Source organism: Gorilla gorilla, chromosome 12 (genome assembly GCF_029281585.2).
Source record: "Gorilla gorilla gorilla isolate KB3781 chromosome 12, NHGRI_mGorGor1-v2.1_pri, whole genome shotgun sequence".
Classification (NCBI taxonomy): Eukaryota; Metazoa; Chordata; class Mammalia; order Primates; family Hominidae; genus Gorilla; species Gorilla gorilla.
In genome coordinates this window covers 90993012-91016947 of record NC_073236.2, presented here as the reverse complement: position 1 = coordinate 91016947, position 23936 = coordinate 90993012, and positions in this window count along the sequence as shown.

The window sequence follows — 23936 nt, the reverse complement described above, 5'->3', positions numbered from 1 at the left end:
TAAACCTCTTTTCATTATAAATTACCCAGTCTTGGGTATTTCTTCATAGCAGCATTAGAATGGACTAATACAGACAGCTTTGGCTATTCTGGGTCTTTTGAGCTTCCATATACATTTTAGGATTGTTTTTCCTATTTCTGTGAAGCATGTTATTGACATTTTGATAGGGATTACATTGAATTTGTGGATTGCTTTGAGTAATATGGATATTTTGACAATATTGATTCAATATTGATTCTTCCACTTGATGAACATGGAATATATGTTCAATTTTTTGGTGTCCTTTTCAATTTCTTTCATCAGTGTTTTATAGTTTTCATTACAGAGATCTTTCACTTCTTTGATTATGTTAATTCCTAGGTATTTAATTTTATTTGTTGTGATTGTAGATGGGATTAGCTTTTTATTTCTTTTTCAGATTGTTTGCTGTTGGCATACTAAAAGGCTTCTGATTTTTTTATGTTGATATTGTATCCTGCAACTTTACTGAATTTGTTTATTAGTTCCAATAGTTTTTTGGTGGACTCTCTAGGTTTTTCCAAATATAAGATCATATCATCTGCAAACAAGGATAATTTGATTTCTTTCTTTCCATTTTGGATGCCCATTATTTCTTTCTCTTTTATGATTGCTCTAGCTAGGACTGCCAGTACTACGTTGAATAACAGTGATGAACGTGGACATTTTTGTTAGGTTCCAGATCTTAGCAGAAAGGCTTTCAGGTCTTCCCCATTCAGTATGATGCTAGCTGTGGGTCTGTCACATATGCCTTTTATTATGTTGAGGTATGTTTCTTCTATACCCGTTTTTTTTAGGGTTTATATCATGAAGGATGTTCAATTTTATCAAATGCTTTTTCAGCATTAGTGGAAGTGATCATGTGGTTCATTTTGTTGATATGATGTATCCCATTGGGGATACATCCCAATGTGTATGTTGAATTATCCTTGCATCCCTGGGATAAATCCCACTTGGTTGTGATGAAGTATCTTTTTAAATATATTGTTGAATTTGCCTTGCTGGTATTTTATTGAAGATTTTTTCATTAAAATTTATCAGAGATATTGGCCCCACAGTTTTCTTTTTTTGATATGTCTTTGTCTGCTTTTGGTATCAGGGTAATACTGGCCTTATAAAATGAGTTTGGAAGTATTCCCTTCTCTTCTATTTTTGGGGATAGTTTGAATAAGATTGGTATTAGTTTCTCTTTAAATGTTTGGTAGAATTCAATAGTGAAGCCATCAGGTTCTGGGCTTTTCTTTACTGGGGTACTTTTATTATGGCTTTGATCTTGTTAGTAGTTATTGGTCTGTTCAGATTTTGGATTTCTTCCTGGTTCAATCTGGGTAGGTTGTATATGTCTAGAAATTTATTCATTTTCTCTAGATTTTCCAGTTTATTGGCATGTAGTTGCTGATAATAGCCACTAATGATCCTTTGAAATTCTGTGGTATCAGTTGTAATGTCTCCTTTTTCATCTCTGATTTTATTTATTTGGGTCTTCTCTTTCTTTCTTAGCCTGGCTAAAGGCTTGTCAATTTTGTTTATCTTTTCAGAAAAACAGCTTTTCATTTCTTTGATCTTTTGTATTATTTTCTTCATTTCAGTTTCATTTATTTGTGCTCTGATCTTTATAATTCATTTTTTTTCAACGAACTTTAGGTTTGGTTTGCTCTTGCTTTTCTAGTTCTTTAGGATGCATTGTTAGGTTATTTATTTGAAGTTTTTCTTCTTTTTTGATGTAGACACTTATAGCTGGAAGATTTCCTCTTAGTACTACTTTTGTTGTATCCCAAAGGTTTTGGTATATTGTGTCCATTCTCATTCGTTTCAAGACATTTCTCAGTTTCCTTCTTAATTTCTTCATTCACCTACTGGTCATTCCAAAGCATATTGTTTAATTTTTATGTGTTTTTGTAGTTTCTAAAATTCCACTTGTTATTAATTTCTAGTTTTATTCCATTGTTGTCAAAGAAGATGCTTGATATTATTTTAATTTTTTGAATGTTTTAAGATGTATTTTGTGATCTAACATATGACTTAACCTTAAGAATGATCCATATGCTGGGGAGAAGAAGGTATCCTGCAGCCATTGCATGAAATGTTCTGTAAATATCTACTAGGTCTATTTGTTCTATAGTGTACATTAAGTCTGATGTTTCTTCATTGATTTTCTGTGTGGAAGATCTGTCCAGTGCTGAAAGTGGGGTGATGAAGTCTCCAACTATTATTGTTTTGAGGTCTCTCTCTTTAGCTCTGATAATCTTTGCTTTGTATGGTTGAATGCTCCAGTGTTGGGTGCATATATATTTACAATTGTCATATTCTCTTTCTGAATTGATGTTTTGTCATGATATAATGACCTTCTTTGTCTCTTCTTACAGTTTTGTCTTGAAGTCTATTTTGTCTGATATAGGAATAGCTATTTCTGTTCTTTTTTGGTTTTCATTGGCTTGGAATATCTTTTTCCATTTCTTTATTTTCAGTTTATGTGTGTCTTTATAGATGAAGTGTGTTTCTTATAGGCAACAGATCACTGGGCCTTTTTTTGGTTTGTTTTGAATCCATTCAGCCACTCTGTGCCTTTTGATTGGAGAGTTTAGTCCATTTACATTCAATGATATTTTTGATAATTAAGGACTTACTTCTGCCATTTTGTTGTTTTCTGGTTGTTTTGTGATCTTCTCTTCTTTCTTTCCTTCCTTCCTGTCATCCTTTTAGTGAAGGTGATTTTCTCTAGTAGTATGATTTAATTTCTTGCTTTTTTGTGTATCAGTTGTATGTTTTTGATTTGAGGTTACCATGAGGCTTACAAATACTATCTTATAACCTGTTATTTTAAACTGATGACAACTTAACACTGATTACATAAACAACAAGCAAAAAGGAAACTAATACAAACTCTACATTGTAACTATTTCCCCTTGCTTTTTAACTTTTTGTTGTTTGTCTTTATGTCTTATTTTATGTCTATGTCTTCAAAAGTTGGTGTAGTTATTATTTTTGATCGTTTCATCATCTAGTCTTTCTATGTAAGATAAAAGTAGTTTATACACCACAATTACAGTGTTATAATACTCTGTATTTTTCTGTATATTTACTATTACCAGTTAGTTTTGTACCTTCAGATGATTTCTTATTGCTCATTAATATCCTTTTTCTTTTGGATTAAAGAACTTCCTCTAGCTTTTCTTGTAGGACAGGTCTGGTGTTGATGAAATCCCTCAGCTTTTGTTTGTCTGGGAAAGTCTATTTCTCTTTCATGCTTCAAGGATGTTTTCACCAGATATGCTATTCTAGTATAAAAGTTTTTTTTTTTCCTCAACACTTTAAATATGTCATGCCACTGTCTCCTGGCCTATAAGGTTTCCAGTCTGCTGCCAGGCATATGGGAGCTACATCTTGTGTTATTTGTTTCTCTTCTTTTACTGCTTTTAGGATCCTTTCTTTATCTTGATCTTTAGGAGTTTGATTATTAAATGCCTTGAGGTAGTCTTCTTTGGGTTAAATCTGCTTGGTGTTCTATAGCCTTCTTCTACTTGGATATTGATATCTTACTCTAAATTTGCAACATCCTCTGATATTTTCCTTTTGAATCAACTTTTTACTCCTCTCTCTTTCTCTATTTTCTCTTCAAGACAAATAACTCTTAGGTTTGCCCTTTTGAGACTATCTTCTGGATCTTGTAGGCATGTTTTATTCTTTTTTCTTTTGTTTCCTCTGACTGTGTATTTTCAAATAGCCTGTCTTTAAGCTTACTCATTCTTTCTTCTGCTTGATCAATTCTGCTATTAAGAGACTCGATGCATTCTTGAGTATGGTAGTTGCATTTTTCAACTCCAGAATTTCTACTTGATTCTTTTAAATTGTTTCAACCTCTTTGTTCAATTTATCTGTTAGATAGGATTCTGAATTCCTTCTCTGCGTTATCTTGAATTTTATTAGGTTTCCTCAAAACAGCTTTTTCGAATTCTCTGTCTGAAAAGTCACATGTCTTTGTTTGAGATTGGTTCGTGGTGCCTTATTTAGTTCATTTGGTGAGGTCATGTCATGTTTTTCTCGATGTCTTGATGATTATGGATGTTCATTGGTGTTTGGGCATCAAAGAATTAGGCATTTATTGTAGTATTTGCAATCTGGGCTTGTTTGTACTCATCGTTTTTTGGGAAAGCTTCCTAGGTATTCTAAGGGACTTAGGTGTTGTGATCTAAGTTTTTGATCACTGCAGCCATATCTGCGTTAAAGCATACCCCAATCCCAGTAACACTGTGGCACTTGCAGACTGGTAGAGGTACTGCTTTGGTAGTCCTGGATAAGATCTGGAAGAATCCTCTTTATTATCTGGCAGACACTCTATTTGTTTTCCCTTATTTTCTCCCAAATAAACACAATCTGTCTGTGCTATGCTGCCTGGAGCTGGGGGAGGGGTGACATAAGCACCTCTGTGTCCACTACTACTGAGACTGTACTGGGTCAGACCTGAAGCAAGCACCACATTAGGTATTGCCCAAGGCCCATGGTAAATACAGTCTGGCTACCATCTATGTTTGTTTAAGACCCTAGGACTCTACAATCAGCAGGTGGTGAAACCATCAGGCTTGTGTTCTTTCCTTCAGGTCAGTGAGTTTCCTTCAGTCCTGGCTGGGTCCAGAGATGCCATCAGGAGCCAGGGCTTGGAGTCAGAAACCTTAGGAATTTACCTGGTGCTGTATTCTACTGTGGCTGAGCTGGCACCCAAGCCAAAAGATAAAGTGCATCTCACTCATTCCTCTTCTTCCTATTAGCAGAGGAGTGTCTTCCCCCGGCCACCTTTATCCCAAGCCTGTGGCGAGTACTACCTGGCTACCACTAATGTTCACTCAAGGCCCAGTGGCTCTTCAGTCAGCTTGTTTTGAATGCTGCCAGACCTGGGACTCTCTCTTCAGGGCAGTTGGCTCCCCTCTGGTTCAGGGCAGTTCCAGAAATGCCATTTAAGATCCAAGTTCTGGAAGTAGCAACCCCAAGAAACTGCTTGGTGGTCTACTCCACTGTGGTCAAGCTGGTATCTAAGCTGCAATACAAAATCCCCTTTACTCTTCCCTCTACTTTTCTCAAACATAAGGAGTACCCTCACTGTAGCTACCACAGCTAGGAATGTGCTGGGTCTCCCCTGAACCTATCGCCTCTCTGAGTCTCACCGGGAGCCTATGGTGAGTACTCTGTGGGTACCATGGATGAGTATTGAGGGATCAAGGGCTCTTCAGTCAGCAGGTAATGAATTTTGCCTTTCACTTCTAGGCAGCAGATTCCTTTCTGGCCCAGGGTGTGCCTAGACATGTCATCTGGGAAGTAGGGCCTGGAATGGGGGCCTCAGGACTCTTCCTGCTGCTCTATCCTGCTGTGGCTGAGCTGGTATTCAAGTTGCAAGATAAAGAGCACTTTACTCTTCCCTTTCCTTTTCTCAAGGGGAAGAAAGGAGTCTCTCCTGGAGCTGTGAGCTGCATTGCCTGGGGTTGGAGGAAGGGTGATGCAAGCCCTCCAATGGCCACCATAGCTGGTATCTCACTGGGTCCTGTGCCCCAGAAGTCCACTGGCTCCAAGCCCAGCACAGCACCAGGACTTGCCTAGGAATTGCAGTCCTTGTGGCCTAGACTGCCTTTCAAGTTTGTTTGTTTGTTTATTTATTTGAGACAAAGTCTCACTCCATTGCCCAGGGTGGAGTGCCGTGGTATGATATTGGCTCACTGCAACCTCTGCCTCCTGGGTTTAAGTGATTCTCTTGCCTCAGCCTCTTGAGTAGCTGGGATTATAGGCATGCATCACCACGCCCAGCTATCAAGTTTATTTGGAATACCAGAGCACTTTAGTCCATGGTGGCAAGGCTTGCTGGAACTCAGGTTCCAACTGCTGGGATGGGCCATTCCTCTCTGGCTGGGGCTAGTCTAAATGCTCCTTTCCATGGGCACCAGCTGAGTTCGGTCCAGTGTTGCTTTCTGCTCTTATAGGGCAGCACTGAGTTCCAATGCAAAGTCTCACAATCACTGTACTCTTCCTCTGCAAAGTGCGCAGATTCTTTCTCTGTGCCATGTGGCTGCTGCTGGGGTGTAGGGGACGGTTGGCATTGGTGATTCAAGAGTGTCTTTTCTACCCTCTTCAGTGCCTCTTTCAGTTATATAAAGGTAAAACCAGGTAGTGTGATTACTCACCTGATTTTTGGTTCTTATGAAGGTGCTTTTTTTGTATGGACAGTTGTTCAATTTGGTGTTCCTTGGGGAGGATGATTGGTAGAGGTTTCTATTCAGCCATCTTGCTCTGCCTGTCTGCTCTGAGACATTTTGTTAAGTGACAAAAAGCATGAAAAATATGTATAATGACCCCATTAATGCAAAAAGTGTGTATATGTTCATATATGATTGAAATATATAAGTAAGTAACTTAAAGGAAACCCTAAGTTGTCACGCCTTTGGAAAGTGGCATGTGTTTGGAGGTGTGGAAGCAAAAGATACAATGTTCCATTTTACACTGTATATCTATATTTATAACTGTATCTGGATCTATGTCTATATCTATACCTATGTCTTGTCAATGTTGATATAGATTTCTATATCTGTATTGTTTTGGACTTTGAGGTCATAGAGTACTCATGTAATACAAATAACCTTTTTAAAGAAAAAATGGCCCTTCAACCTAGTCCTGGATTCACTCAGAAAATTATTACTGTCAGTAGAATGAAGGGGATGGCCAGAAAAGTCTAGAAAGGAAGAAATGGTCACTTCTTGGCTCTGGTTCCTTCTTTCATCTCCCATCTTTCCAGTATAACATGTACAGGTAGAGAGCATCTGGTGGCGCCTACGTGTGCTTGCCCAACCTTTTCATGACTCCTAGTCAAAATACACCTGAGGTTATATCTCTCTAAGTGGATGGTGCCAATTTGCAATGTTTTTACAATGCCTTGTTTCTTGTGCTTGGTTGATGTCTCTGGTGCTGCTCAGTGTGCTTGCTTGCTTTCGGTAGGTGGAATAGCAATTTGTCTTACACTCTGCTTTGTACTTGCTTAGTGGAACCACAAAGGAGAGCTTCTCATGCTGGGACCAGGACTGCAGACCATGAACTCAAAGCCCGTACTTTATTTATCAAATGGAATAGCTCTGCCAAAGGGATCTGTTGGAAACCCTGGTCTTATTTCCCAGGAAAAAAAGATAAAGAGCCTGCATTGAGCATTTGGAGTGCTCTGCATTGGCTCATGCTAATTAGAGGTTGGTGCTGGCATGGCACCTATACCTCAGGGATGCAAATCACACCTTCCACACAGGAAATGTATGGAATAGAGAAGCCAGAAAGGCAGAAGCTTAGGATTGTCCCCTCAGCTTTTCCATTGATTATTCATTTATTCAGCAAACATTTATTAGCTTTATTGACTCTGGTCTGCTTATGAAATTAATCACTAGGCACATATCAAAGCCCACCATTTCTATGATTTTTCTCACACTGCCCTCTCCCTTACCTATTTTGACTCATTGTTCCTGGCTTGCTTTAGTTTGTCCCTGGCTTGCTTTCTTTTGTCCCTGGCTATCTGCTCTGTTGGTTGCACCCTTCTTCCCCATAGTGAGTATTCTAGGACCCACTTGATTTGAAGGACTGCCTAGACACAATTTGCCTGCCCCAACCCACAGCTCTGTTCCTGGATTGTGATTTGCCCTTGGTTCTTTGGTTTGTTCCTGGCCCACAGAAACCAAATGAGCTTGGTCAATCCTTTGGGATCTTCTAGGCAGTGGAGAGGATCAGATAATTCCATAGCCAGGCATTGTACTGGGGACTAGTTGGGAGTGGGAGGAATTGGGGCTACAAAGATTCATTATTTATTCATTCAAAAGACAGAAAAGTTTAAAAATACATAAAATATATAGTCTATCAGATGTTGAAAAGTGCTTTGAAGAAAAATTAAGTATGTAAGGGGAATAAAGGGCACTGGGGTAGGAGGAGGGATAGAAATGTAATAGGGGGTTCAGAAAAGGTCTCGCTCAAAAGGCACCAGTGAGAGAGTCTGCATTGTGGATTGCTTGGGAAGAAGATACTCCAGATAATGGGAAGAGTAAGACAAAAGGCTCTGAAGTGACAGCATGCCTGGAATGTTGAAGAGTGACAGGCCAATGTGAGTAGTGACAGGAGAGAAGAGTCGGGGGCCATAAGCTCAGTAATATAATGGGTAGCCAAAGTGTGTGGAGCTTTGTAGTCCCTTATGAGGACTTCAGCTTTCATTGCCAATGAGGTGAGGAAGACAGTCACTACTAGTGGAGTCTCGTGAATCAAGGTGAACACCCTACAAGTGCACTACATTTGGATCATCTCATTTGGGTTGATGAAACAGGTGTCTTTGCAAGGCTGGTGGAGAATAGCCATCTCTGCCAAGGGTCACTGGGGAAGAGTTGAGTCTGGAAGTAGCAAGTGTTTTTCAGGCAGAAGGACTAGCATGGACAAAGGCTAGGATGTGTGATGTCATGACATCTTCAAAGAATGCATAATATTAATAGTTTGCTCAAGATGGCAGAACAAGGGTGGAGAGGCAGGAAGGGAGCTAAGGGAAGCCTAGTAAGCTGGCAGGCAGCAGATTAGACAAGCCTTATATGATGTAATAATGTGGTTAGATTTAATCCTTCAGTCATGGAAAACCACAAGAGGTTCACAAATACAGAAATGTGACTTACTCATTGGGAAAAAGAACATAATTTTACTCTTATACCTCAGTTTTCACATAACAGTGGGCAGGATCAGGATCTAGAAAAAGAAATGGGATTGAGTTCTCACTTCTCAAACAGTCCTAACTTTCCTGATTTATGAAATGGAGTTTTTATCTGCTTTATATACCTCACTAGGCTGCCACGAGGAACAAAAGAGATAGTGTATATGAAAGGGCACTGCTATCTGCAGAGTGCTCATTATCCCCATTTTCCCATCCACATGACCCAAGAGTGGGATTGGTGGACTTGGCAAAAGAATTGGGCAGTGTGCTCAAGTGGAAAATACATGGCTCTTGAGTTGAACATTAGCTGGAATCCTGGCCCACCACATACTGACTTTGTGACCTTGGACCACATGAAGGACCACTCTGAACCTCAATTTCCCAATTAATAAAATGGGTTTTTGCTTCCCAGGATTGGTGTAAAGATTGGAGACAAAGTGTGTGAAGTGCCTAGCCCTGTGTGTGGTCCAGAGGAGAAGCTCCGTGTTAGCTGTTATTTTCTGAGTGTCATCACGGTAAACACATGATCAGATGGATACAGTCGTCCTGTGGGCAAGATACTGTGTCTGGTGCCTTGAGGTGGAGCTATTAATGCTGGTAGGATGTGCCATTGTGCTGCTTCTTTAGTAGTGAGGATGTGTTTGTGCTGGTCCTTCACCTCACCTGGATCTGTTTGTGCCTGTGGCATGCTGTACATCTGCGGTCAGGGTACATTTTGGATACATGGAAAAAGTGTAGCTAATGGACCCCCAGGGTACCAGGCTTATGGCTGATATGATGAAAACTGCAGGCTCTGCATGTCTAAGCTAACTAGCTGCAGCCCAGCTTATGGCCTTTGATTCAGACAGGCCAAAGGGAAATGGAGGGTGAAACATGGGTTCATATAACTAGCTCATAATTTCCTGCTACTGAGGGGGAAAGGCTTATTTTGTCTGAATTTAACAGAACAATTGTTCACATTGATTGAATTTTCCAAAAATCTTCTCATCTCCCTCCTCTGTTTTGTTTCAGAGCACACAGCTTCACATTTAAAAGACAGAAAAAGAAAAATTACTGTACAGCTGCAATTTCTCATTTGGCAGGCACCCAGCCATTTTCTCAGAATTTGACAGAATATGATCTCTCACTTAACTCACTTCTTAATACTGCCCCTGGGCAAGACTGAATTGAATCAGACCCTGGTGCAATCGTTATCTTGGCTGAAGATTCACACCTACAGTTCTTCCTATAGATTGTTCAGTGTGGCCACAGTGGACTCTGAGAAAAACAATCAGAAAACAATGTACTTGCCAAGCTGAAACAGGGCTCACTGTTGTTTCCAACAGGGCTGCTTTTTAACAATTCTCCACAGTCATTAGTTATTCATTCATTCCATAAATAATTAAGAACCTAGCATGGTGCATAATGCAAATAGTATAATCTATGGTATCTTCCTTCAGGGAACTTACAATTTAGTAGAGAAGATAAGATGTACACAATTAGCTAGGTTGTCATGTGGGAGCACTAAGTGGATGAGAAATAGTAAAAGTAGGATTTGAAAGCAGGGAAAGTGACCTTTGGCTAGGAATTATTTCATGGGGCAGGTGGAAGGGTTTTGGTGGGGAGTTGAAGGAGTCGGGTATGCAGAGGTCAAGATGAGTAGCGATTGGTTGGTATCCCAATCTTAAGTGATGTGAGGAATAAGAATGGTGTGCTCTATAATTACTTTTAAAATTAAATTGAAGTGGTATCATTTGGAGTAATGCAGTCCAACAGTCTGAAACTTTTAAAGAGCATGCATAGAGGGAGATGAATTAGGAAACTAAGGGTAACAATGGATGTGGTGAGAAAGGGTGTGATTCTAGGCATATTTTAGACTTTCCAGTATCATTTTAGCTTCTGTATGTGCTGCCTTCCCAGAAGATCCTTGTCTTTCAGTTTTCTAAAAAAATACTATTGAGAGTAATTGCTGCCTGTGTGTGACACAGATATCTTCCCTCACTCCACCTATGGCACTACTGCCCTTTGAGTTATGGCTCTGCACCATTTCCAGCTGAGTTTCCTTAGGGTCATAGAACCACAGAATGAGAGGGCTTGGGCCGAGGGAGCTTATAGTCCAATGTCTCATTTTACAGATGAGGAAAATGAGGTTCATGGAGAGGTAAACTGGCTGGTCTAAGGCCTGACAGGTAGTTAGTAGTAGAGTGGGATCAAAACCAGTTGTCCTGATTCTGAGTCCCATGGTCTTCTTAGATCATCAACCACTATCTTGAAAGGAAGCCAAGATGTGCTTCTCCTTTGTGGCAAAGACCATGAACCAAACTCATTTCTTCCTGCTCAAGCTAGTCTTCCCAGTTTTCTTTGCAACTAGGTGTGGCCATGTGACTGAGTTCTAGCCAGTAGAACGTCTCTGGAAGTATGAATGCTCACTCTTAGGCCTGGCCCATTAAAAACTTCCTTGCACAAGCCTCAAGCTCTTCCCCCATTTACTGACTAGATACTGATGCCCAGGGCAACCTCGGAAGAAATGTGTTAAAGATGGAGGAGCATCCATTATCCTGGAACCTTGAATGACTTCATGGAGAAGATACTCCTACCCCACCTTCCCATCCCAATGATAAATTCTATTGTGTAAGCCACTGAGATTTGTGGGTGTGTTAAAGCAGCTATTACTATCTTATTAATTAGATAGCTATTACTATCTAATTGCACCTTGTCACCTTAAATCTGTAGACAGGGGATTCAGTAAGACCAATTGAAGAACTTAATATGTGCCCCCTGCAATTGGACTTGGGTTTGACTCTTCTCCAAGAAATCTAGAGGACAGGACTCTTACGCAGCAAAACTGGGATGGATGCGTTGAGATTGGCCTGCATTCCCATTATATATCAGGGCCAAAAGGGTAAGGACCATTTGGTCATGCAGGAGAAAAAATCTGCCTAGAGCTGTTTTGACTCCTGTCCAAGTGGACTTTAAGGGAAGGAGACACTGATAATGAAGAGAATCTCTGGGTGGTGGGAAAACCTGAGGTGGAAGAAGAAGCAACAGTAGAGGAACCAATGGCAGTGACCCAGCATTGGAGCTGCAAGTCAGAAGGAGCCTCCAAAGAACCCTGAAATCGCTCACAAAGAAAGAATCAAGTTTAAAAATTAGTTAGGCCAAGGGTAAGATGCCAATTTAAGACCCTATCAGTCAAGTAAGGGCTTTCTGAGTCCCTTTCTTCTTCTCCCTCCCTGGTGTTCCAATTCTGGAGAGGTCAAAGAGAGATGAAGCCAACCATATGCCTTTTCTCAAGGCAGGAAGCCTGTCTATCATAGGTTTCTAACTGGTAAAGAAATGCAAAAGAGTCTTAACCATGAATGAAGATGGACATGTGGATTAATATATTGGAGTGGAAATTATATTTTCTCAATCGAGTCTGTGTTTTACCACAGACAAATTACATCAGAGACCAAATTACATCAGAGGGCCTGACCGAGTTTTTATCTAGTGGCAGGGAAAAAATTCCCCAGATGATAAGGTTTTCAGGGTCAGTGGGAAACAAAGAATAAAGATGATTAATTCATCAAGTGACACTTGTTTAAGGTGACACCACCAGTTCCAAGCAGCATGATAAGCTCTTGAATGGGAGTGTGGGCTGGATGTTAAGGAAGCACATGTGAAGAGTACTGAATCCAGACCTGCTGGAAATGACATCAAAACTGGAACCTAATGGAAGAAGCAGAGTAAAGGTGGAGAAGGGCTGTCCTGACACATAGAACAGTGAGCAGTGAGCAAAGGGGACTTTAAGGAGCTGAAAAACAAAATGTACGATGACTAGAATGCAAGAAGCAGGTAGTCCAGAGTGTTGCAGAAGCCAGCTGGTAGTAAACATGTTGAGAAATTTGAATAAACTTGAGGGACCTTGGGAAGCCTTGGAAGGATTTTAAACAGAGGAATGACATGATCTGTGTTTTAGAAATATTTCTCTGGCTGCCATGAATTGATTGGAGGAGGTAGGAGTGGAGGCTGGGAGACAGATTAAGAGGCTTCACAGGTGTGTGATTTTTGCCAAGAGTGTTCATCTGCTACGTGTAAGATGTTTAGGTTTATGTAGGGTCACAGATTGGTCCAGGAGGTGTATTGGAAACACGAAGGACATAAAAACTTGTCAACCCCTACTGCTCTGCCTTCTGGAACTTCAGTTCTCTGACCACAGATTCACCTATATCAGATATTGGCAAATGATGGCCCATAGGCCAAATCTAGTTTGTTGCCTGTTTTTGTATAGCTCACAAGAATAATTCCTACATCTTAAAGTGGTTAAAACATAAGTTTTCACTGCATGAAAATTATATGAAATTCAAATTTGTGTCTACACACCAAGTTTTATTGGAACACAACCACACTCATTTATGTATTATCTATGAACCTTGAATGTTTCACACTTCAGTGGCAGAGTTGAATAATTGTGACAGAGACTGGTGGCCCACAAAGCCTAAAATATTTATTATCTGGACCTTTAACAGAAAGTTTGCTCACCCCTGCCATGTATCCTCAATCTATACTTAAAATATTTCTTTTTTCACTTTCTCATCTTAACTTATTAGAATCAACTTTGGCTTCGTATTGTACTTACCTGGGGATCCTAAAAAGTTCTAATATGGGCTGGGTGGGGTGGCTCATGCCTGTAATCCCAGCACTTTGGGAGGCCGAGGCAGGCGGATTGCCTGAATTCAGGAGTTCGAGACCAGTATGGCCAACATGGTGAAACCCCATCTCTACAAAAATACAAAAAAGTTAGCTGGGCATGTTGGCATGCACCTGTAATCCCAACTACTCGGGAGGCTGAGTCAGGGGAATTACTTGAACCAGGGAGGTGGAGGTTGCAGTGAGCTGAGATCACGCCACTGCACTCCAGCCTGGGTGACAAGAGCAAGACTCAGTCTCAAAAAAAAAAAAAAAAAAAAGTTCTAATACATAGGATTCATTCTGAGAGATTCTGATTTAATCAGCCTGGGGATATGGCCTGAGCATTGGATTTTTAAATATTTATCACGTGGTCCTAATGTGTATCTAAGCTTGGAACCCCTGCATAATAAAAACCTGCCTGCCCCCAAGGGCATCTCTTAAGTGGACACTGTGTTCCACATTTCACATACCTCAGGGCAGGATATGGGTTAGTATCCATCCTGCTTCCAGGCCATGAACTCCTTTCTGCGTTTCAAAATTATTAGGTTTGAGGGTTAGCCACTCAGCTCTGAATACCCTCGCCCTATACTGGTTTATCATGGAGATTTCTTTACCACTTTTATTCATTATTTTACCATCTGACTCATAGTCTAATTCTTCATATAATTCTTGGTGACTTCATCATCAACATGAACCATCCGGTGCTTGAGACCTTGAGTAGTTAAAACTACTCATCTTTTTTTTTTTTTTTTTTTGAGACAAGGTCTGGCTCTGTTGCCCAGGCTGGAGTGTAGTGACGCAATCTTGGCTCACTACAATCTCTGCCTCCTGGACTCAAGCCATCCTCCCACCTCAGCCTCCTGAGTAGCTGTGACTATAGGTGCACACCGCCATGCTCTGCTAATTTTTGTATTTTTAGCAGAGATGGGGTTTTCATCATGTTGCCTAGTCTGGTGTTGAACTCCTGAGCACAAGCGATCTGCCTGCCTTGGCCACCCAAAGTGCTGGGATTACAGGCATGAACCACTCCACCTAGCTAAACCTACTCATCTTTAATGACCATTCTGTTGCCTCCTCCTCAACCACAAAATCTCATGGCCACACCTTGGACCCCAGGACTGCCATCACATATAAAATCTCAATTTTAAACATGTTACTTTCCAACCTTAACTTCCCACCCTTCTAGCTTACTTGTGGAAGTGTGCCTATTGCTTCCCATTTTCAACCTTATTTAAATCTTCAATCCAGTCATCCTCCCTCTTCCTCCTTACCAATTTCAATTTTTTTTTTTTTTTTGAGACGGAGTCTCACTCTGTCACCCAGGCTGGAGTGCAGCGGCGCGATCTCAGCTCACTGCAAGCTCCGCCTCCCAGGTTCACGCCATTCTCCTGCCTCAGCCTGCCTAGTAGCTGAGACTACAGGTGCCTGACACCACACCTGGCTAATTTTTTTGTATTTTTAGTAGAGACGGGGTTTCACTGTGTTAGCCAGGATGGTCTCGATCTCCTGACCTCGTGATCCTCCCGCCTCGGCCTCCCAAAGTGCTGGGATTACAGGCGTGAGCCACCGCGCCCGCCTCTTCCACCAGTTTCTCACTCTTCATCAATGTACTGGCTTTCCATCCTTCTTTGACTTGCCTAGATGCCATGTTTATGTTTATAATCACTCACCTGTAACTTAGAGATGATAATGACGGGGCACCCACCTGGTAGAGTTGTGACGAGGATTAAGAGAGTTAATTTTTTTAGAGTACTTATGACAGTCCTTGGCATACATTAAGAAGCTCAATAAATGTTAGCTGAATGTCACTGGAGAAAACATACCCACAAGCTGACTGTTTTTATTCAAAACTTGTGATCATGAACCTTAAGTGAATATTCCACTGTTCTACTGAACCTACTGTGTTTCATTGGTAAATTAGCCTTCCTACTCCTTAAGAGGACTCTTTCACACTACCTGTTTTCTCAAAACTCTTATTTATCTATCCTCACTTCTAGCTGACGGCCTTACCTCGTACTTTAGAATACATCTAGAATAAAATCCAGACTCCTTAGTATGACTCATGTGATCTATCTGCAGAATCTTGCTCTGACTTGCTATAACTTCCTATATGTGGCTTTCCCCCTCAGTCTCTGGTCACCTCTGTAATACACCAAGCTCTCTCCCATTTCAGGGCTCTTGCACATGCCCTTCCCCTTGCCTGGAACGCTTTTCCTCCACTCATCTCATGACATTTATTAATGTTTTTGGGTCTATTTTAAATGCCATCTTTTTAGACAGGCCTTTCTATTTACTCTATATTAGTTTTCTATTGTTTCCATAACAAATCACTGTAAAATATAGAGGTTTAAATAATGCAGGTTTATTATCTTACACTTCTGGAGGTAAGAAGTGTAATATCAAGGTGCTGGCAGGACTGAGTTCCTTCTGGAAGCTCTAGGGAGGAATGTGTTTCCTTTGCTTTACCAGCTTCTAGAAGTCACCTACATTCCTTAGCTTGTAGCTTCTTTTTTTCCACCTTCAAAATGTGCAACAGTGGGTCATGTGCTTCTCGTACTGCCATATTTTTGGTTCTTCCTTCCATTTCCCTCTTCCACCTTTAAAGACCCTTGTGATTACATTGGGCCAACCCAGTTACTCCAGAATAATCTCCCTATTTGAGGACTGGCTGATTAGAAACCTTAACTTCATCTGGAGCCTTAGTCCTGTAACCTAACGTATTCACAGGCTCCAGGGGTTAAGATGTAGACATTTTGGGGGTCATTATTCTGCCTATCACACTACCTAAAGTAGGCTTCCCTAATATTCTCTTGCTTAGCTCTTGTTTGCTTTCATGAAACTAATCACAAATTTGAATTTATTTCATTCTTTTCTTGTTTTCTTTTTCTATTCCTTATCAGAATGTATTCTCTAGTAGGGCAGGAAACTCTCTGTCTTGTCTTTGTGTTTGTAACAAATAGTAAATTCTCAGTAAACACTGATTTAGTTGATGAATGAATAAAGGAAGAGTTGTGGATAGGATGGAGCATGGAATTTAAATTGGAAAGAGATTAAGGTGAAACCTTGAAGAGGTAGTGAACATCCAGACATCAGAGGAGTAGCTAAGGAAAGCTGGAAGGTGGGAGGCTATGCACTGACAGTAGGACATTGGAATGTATAATGTCACAGATGAAAAACACTGAGGGCAATTTTAATAGCCAGGGAAGTTATTTTTAATTATCCTGGGGGAGGTCATGGGGTCCTTTGACAATAAAATGGAAAGTATGGGCTCTCTAGGAAAGTACACAACATATGCATAAAATTTTGCATTTACTTCAGGAAGCCTACAGTTGTCCTCATCTTCAGTGAATGAGGGAGTGAGTTGGAGGTCAAAAAAGACATTATAAGGAGGATAAACTTATAGTGGTTAATGGTATGAGCCTTAAAAGATATTTCCTCCCAACACTCCATCATGGCACCTTAACTTATGCCAGAGTTGGTAATAGTGAGTGGGTTGCAAGTAAGAGATATATGGGCCACTTAGAATTGGTTACTGGGCCAAGATGGGGCAAAAGGAAGTGAGATTTTCACCCCCACCCCTTTATTTTAGGTTTGTAAGTATAATGTATGCTATAAAGTATAAAATAACTACTCAAGTTATCAACACTATTCTTTTGGGACCGCATGCTCTTTGAAAATGAAGCTCTGGGGAAATGGGTAAGATAGCTGTAGCCATAGACTCATGCAAAGGGGATGATAAATGTTGAATCTGGGGACAAGGGTCTTCTGACAACTGTTCTGAAAAGGTTATATTTCACAATTCTCACCACAAAGCATGGAATGAAATTTGAAGCTTTTATGTGATCATGAAGAAAGAATCTCTCATTGTTTATTAACTCTGCAGGGTTGAGAATGCTGAAAATGAAACGCAGAGATAGCATTTATAGTTGCTAGATTACAGTATCAGTTAGATTTACATCTTTGCCAGGGCTGTGGCTAGTTAGAACATTGTTTGGGAAGCAGTGGAATCTAGACAACTGAGATGAGGGTTTCCAAGAGAATCCTTGGCATTTGGAGACTCTGGTTCTCCAAACTGCTGTAGGCACATCACACTACCCTTTCCTTAGGGGAGAAAACTGGCAGTTCTCCCTCATTCTCAGTGGCAGAGACCGCTGGTTATCCCTTAATACTCTTTCTCCCTTTCTTCTAGAGAAATAGAATTTCTGATTTTTTGAGGGGTCCAAGGCATCTCAGAGTAAAGATTCCATTTTCGAGACCCCTTGTAGTTCAGTGGGATGATGTAGCTATATTTTGGCAAGTGGGATAAGAGTGACTGGCGCAACTTCCAGGAATGGATTTTTCTCTTCTCTTTCTCTTTTTTCCTTCTTACTGGGTAGAATTCAGATATGATAGCTTAGATCAAATCAATCTATTGAATCATTAGGAGCCTATTGGACATCATGGAGCAATAAGATAATAGAATCTGGGTTCCTGGCACCATGGAATGCTATATTAGCTCTGGGCCACCTACCTGGACTTTTACGTGAGAGAAATATAATCCTGTCTTGCTTAAGCTATTGTTATTTGAGGTTTTTGTTACTCTCATCTGCCTAATTCTTATCCTTGTCATTCACTCAGTGAGGTAGGGGAGGAATCTGATGATTTTATCAAGTAACCTGCTTTATGAATTATGGTTCGTGTTCCTGTGAGTCTTGCTTCTGCTGATTTAGAGGTCTTGATATCTAAAGGGGAAATTCTTCCATCAGTGACAGGAATAGGTCCATTGAATCAGAAGTTGAGACTGCCGCTTGGCCCGTGTTAGGCTTCTCACACTATTTGCAAACAGAAAAAGGTGGTTATGAAGTTGACTGGATGACTTACCTTGATTACCAAGGAGAAGACAGGTGGCTACTATGTAAAAAATGGGTGCAATCTGAGGAAGCCTTTATGGTGCCAAGCCAAGTGGTCAAGGTTAATGTGTAATTGCTGTATCCCTCTACAGGAAAAACCATCAGGGGCTCAAACCCCCTGGAAGAGTCATTTCTCCTGTCTTGACAACCTCAGCTGGTTCTTCAGAGGTTCTGGTTAAAGGTCAGAGGAACATAGAGTGGATATTAGAAGTCATGGAAAACTATAAACATCAGCTGTAGTATTATGGCCAGCTGGAGAAATGAAGTTACAGCCTCTACTTGCATCTTCTTTCATACTGTATAACATTTAAAAAAAGTTTTTCTTGCATTTTCGCTTTTCTACTCAGTTTACTTGGGGTTGTTTAACATTTATCATTTAACACGTAAGTGCAGACCATACAGATATAATCATGAGAAGTTCGAGACCTAGAGAGTTCGAGACCTAAAGAACTCTGTGTGTGTGTGTGTGTGTGTGTGTGTGTGTGTGTGTGTGTGTCCTGGGCAGCTACCAGGCAATGGACCATGGTAGTTATTTATTTTTATCTGCCTATTATACTTTCCTGACCCCCTTCCCATTCCTTTTTCTGGTAACAGATGCTGTTACCCCTGATACTGTTCCAGCCTGGGCCTTCAAATAGTATCCCACGCCCTGGTTCCAGGGATAAGTTGGGCCAATTGCAGTCTTTATTCCAGAACTTCTAAACTTGAGCCAAGGCATGGGTGGATGGCAGGCTGTTAAAGCTGAATCACCTATGGTAATGCCTTTGAATGAAGCACTGCAGGTTTCTGCTCTTTGGATTTCCAACACTTTGATTTGTATCTTCCCTATGCCTGACAGTTCAGTTCTTCCTGCAATTTTGTAAATGATCTCAAGCTGCTCTCAATTTTATATTTATGTTAGGCAGAGTAATTTTCTGTTGCCTGCAACCAAAAGACATTAACACAGGATCCATGAATTCCAAAGTTAACATCGGCTTCACGCCTTATCTAGTGAAGTTCAGATACTCCCACTTTACAGATAAGAGAAGGCAAGTGACTTTTTACAGCCAGCCAGAAAATTGGTGGAGCCAGCACTAGCACCAGCTCATTTGACTCTTTGTTCAGTACTCTTTGAACTAGTTTATATTATGCTCAAACTGCTTCCTCTAATGAAAACACAAATGGGTTGCCTTTTTCTTCAAAGCAAAGTGGATATAAACATGATGGTACAGGCTGTGAAACAAGGGAAAATGTGAATCATCTTTGTCCATATTGGGCTTGGAAGCAAAATAGCAAAACATTAAAAAGAAACACAACAAAACCTGCAAGTGTTGATTAAAGACAGAACAAATTGTCCCCAAAGTTTACAATGTAAAACAAGGCAAATCCTGAAAATTAAGTTGACAAGCATATACAGCAATGTGATTTTTTCTTAATTAAACTGACAAAGATCCCCAGTTCCGCACAAATCAACAAAAAGCAACAAAACTACAGCACTAAAAGGAATGATATTAAGAGCTGCTGAAAGGAGAGTGCAAGAAAAAAAAATGTAATGAAATCCACACTTTGCTGACTTGATATCCCTGGGGTAGGTGGTTGGTTGGGATGGGGAGGTGAGGTGAAGGGAAGTGACAGGTAAGTAGTGGGATCTACAAGTTAATTTCTAGTGTCATCCCAAGCAGAAGGTACACATGACGCAGGCACAGTGGCTATCTTTTTCTGCCTTTTGAATAAAAGAAATATGAAATAAAAATAAAGATGAAGAGAAGTGCCACAAGAACAAAGGAGAGCTGACCCAACAGAAAAACCTGCTTGGAGATGAAAGGGTGGGCTGTAAAAGGGTGTGGCATTGTGTCCATCTGTGTCCTTCTGGCACCACTCTGGGTGGGGGATTCCGTGTGTGCATAAGCTCATCTTCCTCCACTCCCTCAGTGCTTGATTCTTAGGAGATCCTCTTGATGGATTCTCTTTATGGCTGTGTTGATACGTTGCACAGATTCAAACCATCTTTTTCAATTCATTTTATTATATATAAGAAATGGCTTAACTTTCAGTAAACAGATGCAAAATACACATGCCTCCTGCACTCACCAAGTCCTTGCCAACTAATAATGGCACTGTTTCTCAATGAGTTTTTTATTGCATCAGAATTCTTCTTAACACAGCTTCTAGCTAGCCATACCAGCCACTCCGAACTGGTCTATGTTGTAAAACCTGTTTGCCACTTCTGGAAAATTAGAAGAGTAGGCTTTAGAGGCAGATGGGTGAGAATTTACCTGCTATGTAGCCTTGGGAAAGTAACTGAACTACTCTGAGCCTCATTGGTAAAAATGGTGCATATGTTGTACTAAATCTTACCCTGGATTTGTTTTAATCAGGTATGGTAAGATACACAGATATGGAAATGATTGTCATGAATAAGACTTTTATGTTCAACAGATCCCTAGAAACAGGAGGTATATAGCACACTATGCAGGGCCACATGGGGGAAGCACCAGACTGGGACAGGAGGCAGAAGGAGGGTGAAGGGAAAGAAAGAAAGGGCAGGACAGTGTCTTTTTGTGGTTTTTGTGGGAAGGAATGGGTGGTTATGTTGACCAGGTTTGGTACTGGCTAGTTTGAAAAATTTTAGCTGGTTCCAGGGTGTAGGGGCTGTCCTAGTTGTCTGATGCCTTATCCTGGGATAATTTGGGTAGAGGAATGTTGCCTCCTGGCATATCAAAGCCAGATAGAGGAGCTAGTTCAGAGTATGGGCTTTGGATTTGTTGGTTTGTGTATTACAGGCATGCTCCTGATGAACAAGTCCTTTACCGGCTTTAGGAATTAGCTAGCCCTGGGAGGGGCAGTCTCTCAGGATTAGCGAGTTCCCAAGATGTGAAACCATTATAAATTACAAAATTTTTTTTAAAAAACCAACTTGGTTAATACAGTTGTCCTAAAGTTTAAAGAAATACGTTCAGCTGGATTGTATTTGTAGGTATTAATTGTTTTTTCCTGCCTGTATTTCTCCTTCACCTCCCTGCTTCCCACACATTGTGCAGAATGCAATGTCCAAGAAGAGCTAAGTGAGGGGAAAAGAAGCAGAAGTAGCCTGCAGATGGTTTCCAGCTTTTGTTTTTAAATGCACAAGGCTATCAGACAATGTAGAGGTTTTCCAGAGGAAGTAGAAGAGAGAATTGTGGAAGAAACAGAGTGGTTAGAAAAAGCAAGAGGAAGGGAGGAGCTTTCCTCAGATGGAAAAAAAAAGATTCCCTAGTTCCTCTGGAGGTTCTGCATTTCTTTGAGAAGCAGGGATCCAGGACCTACTTCCTGACAGGACCCCAGACAAGAATGGCTGCAGGTACATGCATCTCTAGGTGGGGTTCCCTGCATAGGCCCCGTTTAGGGAGCATTGGAAGATGGAGTGAGCCACTGGATGAGAAATGCCATGTTGGCTGGGACAATGGATACACCTGAGAGAGGCTGTGTGCACTCACGACCCAGGCTGGAGGGCTGTAGTACCTTGACACTGTGTATTGCCTCTTGGATTGCCAACACCCAAAAGATGACTGAGGTGAAATGCCATGCCAGCCTGGTAGGATGGGATCTCGAAATAAATATTAATTTATAGAAAATAGAAAGGTCCACTATTTCATGCACCCCTGAGTCTGGACTGAGATTCATATCTGCTTCATCTGTGAAGCACCTAGAACAGTGCCAGGCATACAGTGAACACCTTTAACCACAGACACTGTTATTAGGAAAATTACTTGAATTCTTTTGTAAAAAAAAAAATCCATTACAATGTGCATAACTGTCCCAGTAAAACTACATTTTTCTCTTCATGCTCATTCCCTACTTGCTCCTACCCCAGACTCATTTATTCCCATTTTTCTGCTGCATTCTGCCCCAGAAGGCTGACTTTTATGGGCTGCCTGGCCCAGGTTCCTTTGCTGTTGGGCTCCGGGATTGGGCTGACCAGGGGGAGTCACCAGCAGGAGCTGGGAGTGTGGGAGAGACAGAATTAGGGGCTTTCTTCCCAGCTTCCTCCTTGCTCGTCACCAAGGGTCTGGTTGCATCCTTGGGTGACCACAGCTCCTGCGGGTGGCTCCCCCTTCACCTGTAATTACAATGATTTCTCCCTTGCTTGTTGAGGCCCCAGAGTGGGGATGGGATGGCTTTCTCCTGTGATTAGTTCCTTAAGCTCAGCACTCTGTTGGTTCTCTAGTGCTGCCCATTCCTCTCAGGGCAGTCCCTTCATTACATTCTCTTCATTTGAAACATCTAAGTAGAATTGTTTTTTGCTAAGACCTTGACCAATAACATAAGCAAGATTATTCTTTTGGTTGTTTTTCTGGCAATGGGAATGGTTATAGTGATCTGGTCACTTTGTCCAACTCAGATTCCATTAAGACCCATGGCTCCTATCAGTAAGCATGAAGGCTGATTGAGACTCTGAGTCAGCCAGCACTGTGGGGCAATGTTTGGTGGAACATGGGAAGATGTATAGCCAGGGCCTTAAAAAGTCTTAGTAGCAATTTGACCTGGGTTCAAATTTCATTCCTCCCTGCGATTTACTTGCACTTAGGTAATTTAAATAGCCTAAGTGTTCATTTCTTTATCTATACTGTGTGCTTCATATTAGTATTCATCTCCTAGGGCTATGGTAAAGATAAGTAAGATAATGATGAAAAGAACTGAGCACATATGTATTAGCTTCAAGTATGTGAATGTGGTTAGAGGTGTTGCTCTTTGGCATCAGCAGTTGGTTTCCATAAAGCCAAACCCTTGTCTTAGCTGCCTTAACATCTTGCTCTAAGCTAAAAAGGTGCAGGTTCTCCCATCCTGGGAATGCCTACTGTAGAGTGAGACTAACAGTTCAAAGCCCTTGCCTTATCTGTACAGGACAAAAACTTCCAGAAACAGAGAATGTATTCACTTCTTGATAGTCACTTCCTGGGTGTGACTTTTGAGGCAAAATGAAAGTCTGCTCCGAGCTTGATGGCTTCGTTGAATCTCTGATTCCTCAAAAGCCCTTTCATAGATTGCATAGTGAGACTCCAGGCCCAAGGTGACTCGTGGTTGAAGAAACAACCCAGCTTCTAATTCTCACTACTATACAAATGACCTACAACTGAGCCTCTCCCGAACACATGCTGTGATGAAGTCCTGGAGGAGAGGTTTGGGGTGCTAGGTGCTCAGAGGGGTGGGAGATCATGGAAGGAATAGGCAGCTTCTCTAGGGATTTTTCTAGGAGTAAAATCCTTGAGGAAGGTTAACTTGAGGCTCATTTGGGTTAACCATGTGGGACTGGCAAAGTCTTTTCTATGCAGCAAAAGGAGTCTGGGTAGTGATTCTCAGCACTGGCTGCACCTGGGAATCATCTGGGGAGCTATAAGAAATTGATTCTTGGGTTCCACCCCAATTCATAGAGGGCAGAGGCTAGCTCATATTACTAAATAATACCCCTCTCTTTAGGACCCTTTATGTACAAATATCTGTTTGCCTTTCAGGTTTGCATCTCTGTTCACTTCACAGGAGGAAGTTAGTCTTGTTTTGAGGACTTATTAATTCTAGCCAAGATCACTTGTTAGTAAAATACTGACATAGGTTGGATATTTGTCCTCTCCAAATCTCATGTTGAAACATTGTCCCAGTGTTGGAGGTGGATCCCTCATGAATGGCTTGGTGCCATTCTCATCCTCTCAGTAATGAGTGAG